An 11,740-nucleotide genomic window follows, 5' to 3' on the forward strand; every position below is an offset into this window, starting at 1 on the left:
GCTATGAATCAAATGGTAATAGTTTTTCATGGAAATAGCACTTGAGCTTTGAACAAAATAACTACTCTCTTCAGCAAATTTGCCTTGGCAATTATAACTCCTAATACTTAAACATTGGTTCCAAAAGAAAGAATACTCAAATTTAAAGTTTATAGGAAACAAAATTTTTAAGACACAAATCAAAATTTAGAATTTAGAGTTGGAAGATAATTAGATGAAGATAAGACACTAAGTCCACCTTAACCGAGAACTTAGCATCGATAGAATTCAGACAGCACAAGCATCAACAATAAATTTTCACATTGCTTTTCCCACACATCTAAGACTCAGGTGAGGACTGTGGGGGGGGGGGGGGGACTCGATATACTTTCCAGTTGTGATGGAGCTGCACCAGGGATCGACTCATAGCCCATTTTTATTTTCTTTGGCAATGGACATGCTGATGTGGCACATTCAAGGTGAGGTTCCGTGATGTATGTTATTTGTCGATGCCCAATGACATAGTGTTGTTTGACGAGACGCGAGGTGGGGTTAACACAAGACAAGAGGTTTGGAGATAGACTCTAGAGGCTAAAGATTTTAAGTTGGGTCGGACAAGAACATAATACTTGGTGTGCAAATTCAGTGACGGGACCCATGAAACGGACGTGTATGTGAAGCTTGATACTCAAGTTATCCCCAAGAGAGGTAGTTTCAAGTATGTTGAGTCTATAATATAAGGTATTAGAGAGATTGAAAAGGATATCACACATCGTATTGGAGCGGGATGGATGAAATAGAGGCTCGCATCCGGTGTTCTATGTGATAGGAATGTGCCATCAAGACCTAAGGGTAAATTATATAGAGTGGTGATTAGACCAACTATGCCGTGTGGGGCTAAGTGTTGGCCAGTCTGGAACTCTCATGTTCAGAAGAAGAAAGTAGCAAAAATGAGGATGTTGAGATGGATGTGTAGGTATATCAGGAGGGATAAGATTATGAATGATGTTATTCGGGATAAATTGAGAGTGGCCTCCGTGGAGGACAAGATGTGGGAGTTGAGACTGAGATCGTTCGGGCACATTAAGAGGAGAAGCATTGATGCTCCCATTAGGAGGTGTGAGAGGTTGGCTATGTCGGGTTTGAGAAGAGGTAGAGGTGTCACGACCCAAAATCCCTCCGTAGGAGTCGTGATGATACCTAGTCCCTAAGATTAGGTAAGCCTAACGCATAGTGAGTTATTAATAGATTTAAACCAGTTAAATTTTAACATGAACCGGTAATTGCTATACATAGCCAACAACTATCAATAGATGTACAATATCCCATGACCGGCAGCACAAGTCATACGCCTTTCTAAGAGTAACTAAGAATATCAAATACATCAATGTTTGTAATAAAAGTAAACATTAACAATGTAAAACTCCAGAAGGTGACTCCGAGGCCTACGAACGTGACGACAGGTATACCATGAAGTCTCCACAGCAATACCCGATCAACTATCTAATGACCAGCACACTCTGAGGTACCTGGATCTGCACAAAAATGTGCAGCAAGCGCAACATGAGTACACCATAGCGGTACCCAGTAAGTATCAAGACTAACCTCGGTGGAGTACTGACGAGTAACAGTCAAGACACCTACTAGATATAATAACCTATACATGTATCAATATAAAAATAACAGATGAACAAATATCAATATAAAGCCAAACATGGAAATAACAACAATATAACACTAGCAAATGGAAAGTAGAAGCAGCAGATAGAAAGAAGGAGTAAACAAGTACAAATGCCGTAAAGTAATCGAAACATAGTTAAAGTACCAGTAAAACCCAGTAAGGAAAACAAGTACACGTACATGATCAATGGACATCAAGATTTTTACTCTTGACCAACATAGGTGACAGATTATGGTGTATGGTTGTGCAATTGTACTAGCACACATCGAGCCAACAAGTAAGATTAGAGACACCGAATAGCATATTGGAAACAACACAACAACACAACAAAAATCCATAATATGCATGACTCACACAAGATAGTCACACCACCACACAAATATCATAAATGATAATGCCCCATAGGCCATCACAAATCCTTCCCAACATAGCCCCCCTTGTCGCGCCACACACATATAGATAATTATCCCTCATGTCTCACCAAATGCGTAAACCCAATATATATAGCCTGCCTTGTCACGTCGCATGCGCAAATATCAATAATATCCCCGACAATCCTCACAACAATCTCACATGTGCCAAAAATATAACAACACAATATAACCACCCGAACCATATGTGCCCATATACCACAACGTTTCCATAACAACAATTCCAATACCACAACCACACATAGCCCACAACTGAACAACACCGAGTACAACAATAACAACAGTAACACGAGGGTATGACAAGTAAATCAACACAAGAATTACAACAATACAATGAAATGGAAAAATAAGCTCAACAATGAAAGACATAACAAGAAATAATGACTTCAAATAAGAGTATTTCAATAAATAGAGAGATACCATGTAACATCGACTTCAAATACGAATAAAAGAGGCAACAACTCCAATTATAGCATATATGAGTATATTTGGAAATAAAAGATAGAACATGAACTAACAACTTCAAATAAAACATATAAGAGTAAATTTAATAATGGAGTATAAAACATAATAGGGCATCTTCAATTTAATGTACATAAGAAACCTAAGAGTCTAATCCGGTCAAATTTCCATATATAGGGCCACGTACACACTCGTCAGCTCGAGTAGGCGTCTTTCACATAATTCAAATAGTGCGATCAAACCAATTCCTATGGGGTAGTTCTCCCACACAAAGTTAGGCAAGATACTTACCTCAATTAGGCCAAATCAACACTCAAAAATAGTTTTTTCTTTAAAATTCACCTCCGCTAGACTCAAATCTAGCAAAAAATGACTTAATAATATCAAACAATGCAGGAGAAACCAATTCCAATTAATAAAGCTATAATCTTTATACAATTTCCCAAAAGCCGAAAAAAGTCAACTCCGGGACCGCCCGATCAAAACTCAGGTCCAAGGGTAAATTTTGACTACCCATAACCCCACAAGTCCATATATATGTTTTATTTTCAAATCCGAATCCAAATCGACTCTCAAAACCCAAATTCTTTTTTTTTTTCAAAACTTAGATAAAATTTCTAAAAATTGCACTTTGATTCTCACAAATTTGATGTTAAATCTCATATATAATCATGTAAAACAGTGAAAAATTTATCAGAATCACTTACCCAATGATTGTAGATGAAAATACCTCCTCAAAATCGCCTCCTACCCAGCTTAGGGCTCCAAAATATGATAAAATGAATCTAAGTTCCGTAATACTCAGCTATAGACAAGATTCAGATGTCGCATATACGTCCTGGGGTTCGCAAATGCGACACTTGCAAAAGAAAAGAAATGTCTGCAAAAGCGAACACTAAGAAGTATTGCTAAAGTCACATTTGCGACATACTTCTTCGCAAATGTGAAGATCACTGGTCATCGCAAAAGCGACAACTTGCTCGTAAAAGCGCACTGCCAGTTTTCAGAAAAGTGATGATTTCCTCGCAAAAGCGGGGTCCCTCCCCAGCAACCCTGAGTTGCAAATGCGAATGAAACTCCGCAAAAGCGATGGTCGCATTTGCGACGTTTTCATTGCAAATGCGAATCCCCTGTTCCCAGCCCAACATCATAAAAAGCGATGAAAACCTCGCAAATGTGAGAATAGAGCACTAATAACAGCTGAACCTTCTAAAACTCTCAAGAACGCGTCCGAAACTCACCTGAGCCCTCGGGGATCCACACCAAACATCAACACAAGTCTAAAAACATAACATGAACTTGCTCGCATTATCAAATCATCAAAATAACATTCGAAACCATGAACCGGACCTCCAAAACACATGAAATTTACATGAGACTCAAGAACTTCTAAAAACACAACCGTGCATCCGATTCCTATCAAATCAACTCGGAATGTTGCCAAACTTTGCATACAATTTCCAAATAACAAAATGGACTTATTCCAAGTCCCAAAATCAAAATCCGAACCCGATAGACATGAAGTCAACCTACAATCAAAATTCTAAACCTTTAAATTGCCAACTTTCAACAAAAAAAGTCAAATCAGACTAGAGACCTACGAATTCGATTCTGGGTATATGTCCAAGTCCAAAATATCGATAAAACCCTACCAGAGTGATCAAAACATAGTTCCGGGGTCGTTTTCACAAAAGTCAAATCTCGATCAATATTTTCAATTTAAGCTCCTAAAATGAGAGTCACTCATCCAAATAAATCCTGAAATATCCGAAAATCAAATCCGACCATGCACGCAAGTCACATTACACAATATGAAGCCACTCAAGACCTCTAACCACTGAATGGAATGCCAAAGCTCAAAATGACCGGTCGGGTCGTTACATTCTCCCCCTCTTAAACAAACGTTCGTCCTTGAACGTGCCAAGAGTCCTCAAACCATGCACATACCCACATTTGATCCTACATCACCCCAATCCACATAAACCCGACAACATCATCGCAGCCGAACATTATTCCTTCCACTCATGCCGATAAGCCTTAGAACCAAATTTCAACACCATCAAGCACTCGATCCTCACATAAACATAATGTATAATCCTCAAATAGCTGTAACCACCCATTAATACATCCACAAGATACAACCACACGACATAACACACCACCCATATGCCCATAACAACAACTTGGACCACAATAGCTGCCCATTACCAAACCCGGTACCGGTAATTAGCCTCATATCGACTAAAACCTTTCCAAACCTTCACAACACTAACAATGATGCAAGAAACATGTGAAACTCATAACTACTCTCCCGATCAACAAGCCACATCAAACTCCACTTGGGCACACATATCACAATCCAATCCCCAACAAGCACCACCCGAATATGACTGAACATGGAAGAAGAAACATATGAGAGAACTATCAAACAAGTCCAATAGGTACAACTTCCCATCGACATCATGCTACGGATCCAATCCACAAAAAAGAAGCAAGACATACACTACAACTACAATAAACCTTACCCTAACATAACCTCATCGCGACACAAAGCCTGATACAAACACACTTATCCACAAGGAACACCAGGTTCCTATCCTCCACTCGGAATCGCAAGTAAGATGAACATCTCAACAACTAAACATTCTACTAACTCTATCCCGTAGAACTAAAACCACAACACGTAGCAGACCTCCCATACCCATAGAACACCCTAATCACAAGTCATGGCCAAACCACCCTGAAATCACTTCAAAACCCACTGTATTAGCTAATAGAAAGTTCACCCAAGCCTCATGACCCTCAATGAATATATGAAAAGAGTACAAGAATCACAAAACACAACCATATCTAAAGCAAGGTATGATGAATCTTACCAATAAATGGGACTAGATCGAAATAATACTAATGCATCTCTATAACCAACTGAAACTATACCTGTAATGAGATCATCTGGTGCATCATCCTTTGTCCAACAAGGAAAAGCATAACAATGGGCCTGTTCTCCCTCTCCAGGATGACCTCTACCCGCCTGACCTCCACCTCTAGCTGGCGGTGGAGGTATAACAACAACTGTAGCGGAACCCATAACCTTAATACCCTGCTGTGGCACACCCATCTATAGTCTGGGATAATCTTTCACCTTGTGGATGGTATCACCACACTCGAAGCAGCCTCTCCTCTGACGTGGCTGTGGAAGCTATCCGGAAAGGGTACTATGGAACCCATGGATATATGAAGCACCACGTGAAACCTGAAGTGCAAACTGAACTGCTGACCCAAAAAACCTCTACCTATAAAGTAGGCATCAGTAGATCCTCCCGATCCACGAGGCCTCTTAGACTCCCTCTCCTCTCTCTCCTTGCCATGCATACACTCCAACCTACAAGCGATCTCCACCACTTGCTGAAACAAAGTATCCGTCTCCAACTCCCGAGCCATGCTGAATCTGATACCGTAACTGAGCCCCTTGATGAAGTTATATAACTGTAGAAACCAAAGCAGGTGCATGTCGGGACAACTCGCTGAATCTGATGGCGTACTTCGATACTGCCATAGTGCCCTGGCACAGCTGTTCGAACTCTACGCGCCACGCATCCCGAAGGGTCTGGGGAAAAAACTCCCTAAAAAACATCTCTGAAAACTGAGTCCAAGTATATGGCGCTGCATACGCTGGCCTACCCTCCTCAAAAGCCTATGAACTAAAAGCAACTCCACTCACCTCCGCAATGCCCATGGTGTGGAGAATATAGTGGCACTTGTCTAGAAAACCGTGTGCATCCTCAGTAACTGCACCACTATAAGTAGGAGGGTGATACTTCTTGAACCTCTCAAGTCTCAGATGCTCCTCCTTAGATGCCTCTGGCCTGACCTCAGGCTGAACCGAAATAACAGGCTCTGCTGGCATAACACTTGGAACCTGATCAATATGGACCCGCTGCTCTGTAGTACGGGCGGCGGGAGTCAGAGCTCCTCCCTCGGTCTGTGAAGTAGCTGGTGCAGCTGGAATCAATCCCGCCTGAGCCAATGTACCAAACATGCTCAGAAACTGCGGTAAAGTTTCTTGAAGTCCAGGGGTGACCATAGGTGCCTCCCGTATCTATCCCCCAGTCGGAGCTACTAGTAGCTCTTCAGTTGCTGCTCTGACAGGTGCTCTAGCTGTAGCACGTTCTCCTTCTCAGCCTCTACCTTGGCCCCTAACAACACCGATTCTGGGGTAGCATCATGGGTAACCGCAGCTTGTGTCCTCACCAACTATGAGAGACTACAATGACAAAGGCTCAAACTCCGAAATCAATAATCTCGCATGATAGGAATGAATGAAGTGAAATTTCCTAATAGTTCCGCAACCTCTCGAACATACGTAAAGACGTCTGCGTACCGATCTGAATGACTTTACTAAACTTGCTTATGACCCGTAGTACCTATGAACCTAGATCTCAGATACAAACTTGTCATGACCAAAAATCCCTCCCTAGGAGTCATGATGACACTTAGTCCCTAGGACTAGTTAAGCCTAATACATAGTGAGTTACTAACAAATTTAAACCAGTTAATCATTAAACATGAACCGGTAATTGCTATACATAACCAATAACCATCAATAGATGTACAATATCTCAAGACCGGTAGTACAAGTCATAAGCCTTTCTAAGAGTAACTAAGAATATCAAATACATTAATGTTTTGAATAGAAGTAAACAGTAACAATGTAAAACTTCAAAAAGTGACTCCAAGGCTCACGAACACTACAGAATATATACCTTGATGTCTCCGCAGCAATACACGATCAACTATCTAATGACCAGCACGTTCCGAAGTACCTGGATATGCACAAAAATGTGCAGCAAGCATAGCAAGAGTACACCACAATGGTACCTAGTACGTATCAGGACTAAACTCATTGGAGTAGTGGCGAGGAACAATCAAGACACCTACTAAACATAATAACCTGTACAAGTATCGATATAAAACTAATAGAGGAACGGATATCAATATAAAGCCAAACATGGAAAGAATAACAATATAACAATAGCAAATGTAAAGTAGAAGCAGCAAATAGAAACAAGGAGTAAATAGGTACAAATGCCGTAAAGTAATCAACACACAGTTAAAGTACCAGTAACCCCAGTATGGAAAACAAGTAACATCCAATAATCAACCGTTCTTACACAAGGTTTACACAAGAATCACCTCGAGGTACCACACCTCATAATCAAAATCTCGAGTCTAATATCACGAATCATGATCGCTTGACATCTCGTGCCCACATAATCAAGCACAACCGCACCGACAACTCACGTGCTAATTTCATTAATAATAACCTCTTACCCGCACAGACAACTCACATGCCAATAGTGACAATTTCTCATGTCCGCAAGGACAACTCACATGCCAACAATAACTATATCTCATTTCCGCACGAATAACTCACATGACAACAGTAACAATATGTTACACAGAAGGCAGATATACCGGAGTACATGTACATGATCAATGGACATCAAGAATTTTACTCTTGACCGATATAGGTGACATATTATGGTGTATGCTTGTGCAAGTGTACTACCATAGCTTGAGCCAACAAGTAAGATCAGAGACACCGAATAACTCATTGGAAACAACACAACAAAAACTCGTAATATGCATGACTCACACAAGATAGTCACTCCACCACACAAATATCATAAATGACAATGCCCCCAGGCCATCACAAATCATTCCCGACATAGCCTCCCTTGTCTCGTCACGTGCATAACAATAAAGTAAATGTACGCCTTGTCTCGCCACACGTGCATAGATAATTATCCCACCTTGTCTCGCCACATGCGAAAATCCAACATATATAGCCCGTCTTGTCACGCCACATGTGCAAATATCAATAATAACAATAACATGGACAACTCATGTGTAAACACCCCGGCAATCCTCTCAACAATCCCATATGTGCCAAAAACATAACAACACAATATAACAACCCGCATGACATGTGCCCAAATACCACAACATTTCCATAACAACAATTCCAATACCACAACCACACATAGACGACTCAACAACACCGAATACTACAAGAGCAACAATTACACGAGGGTACGGCAAGTAAATCAACACAAGAATTACAACAATACAATGAAACGAATAAATAAGCTCAACAATGAAAGATATAACAAGTAATAACGACTTCAATTAAGAGTATTTCAACAACTAGAGAGATAACATGTAATATCAACTTCAAATACAATTAAATCAACTATGAAAGAGATAACATGACAATAAAAGAGGCAGCAACTCCAATTAAAATATATATCAGTATATTTGGGAATAAAAGATAGAACATGAACTAACAACTTCAAATAAAGCATATAAGAGTAAATTTAATAATGGAGGATATAACATAATAGGACAGCTTCAATTTAATGTACATAAGAAACCTAAGAGTCTAAAAAGTAGGAAAGCTGTCCAGAAAGGGTACTATGGAACCCATAGATATATGAAACACCACGTGAAACCTGAAGTGCAAACTGAACCAGCTGACCCATAAAACCTCTACTTATAAAGTAGGGATCAGTAGATCCTCCCGATCCATGAGGTCTCTTCGACTCCCTGTCCCCTCTCTCCTCGCTGCGCATACCCTCCAACCTGCAAGCGACATCCACCACCAGCTGAAACAGAGTATCCATCTCTAACTCTCGAGCCATGCTGAATCTAATGCCGTAACTGTGCCCCTTAATGAATTTGCCGACTCGTTCTATAACTATAGAAACCAAAGTAGGTGCATGTCAGGACAACTCACTGAATCTGATGGCGTACTCCGACAACGCCATAGTGCCCTGATACAGCTGCGCGAACTATGTGCGCCATGCATCCCGAAGGGTCTGGGGAACAAACTGTCTAAAGAATATCTCTGAAAACTAAGTTCAAGTGTGTGGCACTGCATCTGCTGGCCTACCCTCCTCAAAAGCCTGCCACCACCGATATGCTGCTCCAAAGAACTGAAATGTACTAAAGGCAACTCCGCTCACCTCCGCAATGCCCATGGTGTGGAGAATATAGTGGCACTTGTCTAGAAAACCATGTGCATCCTCAGTAACCACGCCACTATAAGTGGGAGGGTGATACTTATTAAACCTCTCAAGTCTCAGGTGCTCCTCCTCAGATGCCTCTGGCCTGACCTCAGACTGAACCGAAATAATAGGCTCTGCTGGCATAACACCTGAAACTTGATCAATATGGACTCGTTGCTTTGGAGTACGGGCGGCAGGAGTCAGAGCTCCACCCTCGGTCTGTGAAGTAGCTGGTGCAGCTAGAATCAATCCCGCCTGAGCCAATGTACCAAATATGCTCAGAAACTACGGTAAAGTCTCTTGAAGTGTAGGGGTGACCACAGGTGCCTCCGGTATCTGTCCCCCAGTCGGAGCTACTAGTAGCTCTTCAGTTGCTGCTCTAACAGGTGCTCTAACTGTAGCACGTTCTCTTCCTTAGCCTCTGCCTTGGCCCCTAGCAACATCGACTATGGGGGCAGCATCATGGGTAACCGTAGCTTGTGTCCTCACTAGCTGTGAGAGACTAGAATGACAAAGGCTTAAACTCCGAAATCAATAAACTCGCACGATAGGAGTGAAAGAAGTGAAGTTTCCTAATAATTCCATAGCGTCTCAAAGATACGTAAAGATGTCTCCGTACCGATTTGTAAGACTCTACTAAACTTGCTTATGACCCGTAGCACCTATGAACCTAAATCTCAGATATAAACTTGTCACGACAAAAAATCCCTCCTTAGGAGTCGTGATGACACCTAGTCCCTAGGACTACGTAAGCCTAACACATAGTGAGTTACTAACAGATTTAAACTAGTTAATCATTAAACATGAACCGGTAATTGCTATACATAACCAACAACCATTAATATATGTACAATATCTCAAGACTGGTAGTACAAGTCATAAGCCTTTCTAAGAGTAACTAAGAATATCAAATATATTAATGTTTGGAATAGAAGTAAACAGTAACAATGTAAGACTTCAAAAGGTGACTCCGAGGCCCGCAGACACGACGACATGCATACCTTGATGTGTTCGCAGCAATACACGATCAACTATCTAATGACCAGCACACTCCGAAGTACCTGGATCTGCACAAAAATGTGCAGTAAGCGTAGCATGAGTACACCACAATGGTATCCAGTAAGTATCAAAACAACTCATTGGAGTAGTGACGAGGAACAATCAAGACACATACTAGACATAATAACCTGTACAAGTATCGATATAAAACTTACAGTGGAACGAATATCAATATAAATCCAAACATGGAAAGAATAACAATATAACAGTAGCAAATGGAAAGTAGAAGCAACAAATAGAAACAAGGAGTAAATAGGTACAAACACCGTAAAGTAATCAACACACAGTTAAAGTACCAGTAAACCCTAGTAAGGAAAACAAGTAACATACAATAATCAACCGTTCTTATACAAGAATCACCTCGAGGAACCACACCTCCTAATCAAAATCTCGGGTCTAAAATCACAAATCACGATCGCTTGACATCTCGTGCCCACATAATCAATCACAACCGCACTGACAACTCATGTGATAATTTCATTAATAATAACCTCATACCCGCACGGACAACTCACGTGACAATAGTGATAATATCTCATGCCCGCAAGGACAACTCACATTTCACACGGACAACTCGCATGCCAACAGAAACAATATGTTACACAGAAGGCAGATATACCCGAGTACACGTACATGATCAATAGACATCAAGAATTTTATTCTTGACCGATATAGGTGACATATTATAGTGTATGCTTGTGCAAGTGTACTACCATAGCTCGAGCCAACAAGTAAGATCAGAGACACCGAATAGCTCATCGGAAACAACACAACAAAAACCAGTAATATGCATGACTCACACAAAATAGTCACTCCACCACACAAATATCATAAATGACATTGCCCCCAGGCCATCACAAATCATTCCCCACATAGCCTCCCTTGTCTCGTCACGTACGCAACAATAAAGTAAATGTACGCCTTGTCTCGCCACATGCGCATAGATAATTATCCCACCTTGTCTCACCACATGTGAACATCCAACATATATAGCCCGCCTTGTCACACCGCATGTGCAAATATCAATAATAACAATAACATGGACAACTCATGTGTAAACA

The sequence above is a fragment of the Nicotiana tomentosiformis genome, chromosome 10, assembly GCF_000390325.3.
Source record: "Nicotiana tomentosiformis chromosome 10, ASM39032v3, whole genome shotgun sequence".
Classification (NCBI taxonomy): Eukaryota; Viridiplantae; Streptophyta; class Magnoliopsida; order Solanales; family Solanaceae; genus Nicotiana; species Nicotiana tomentosiformis.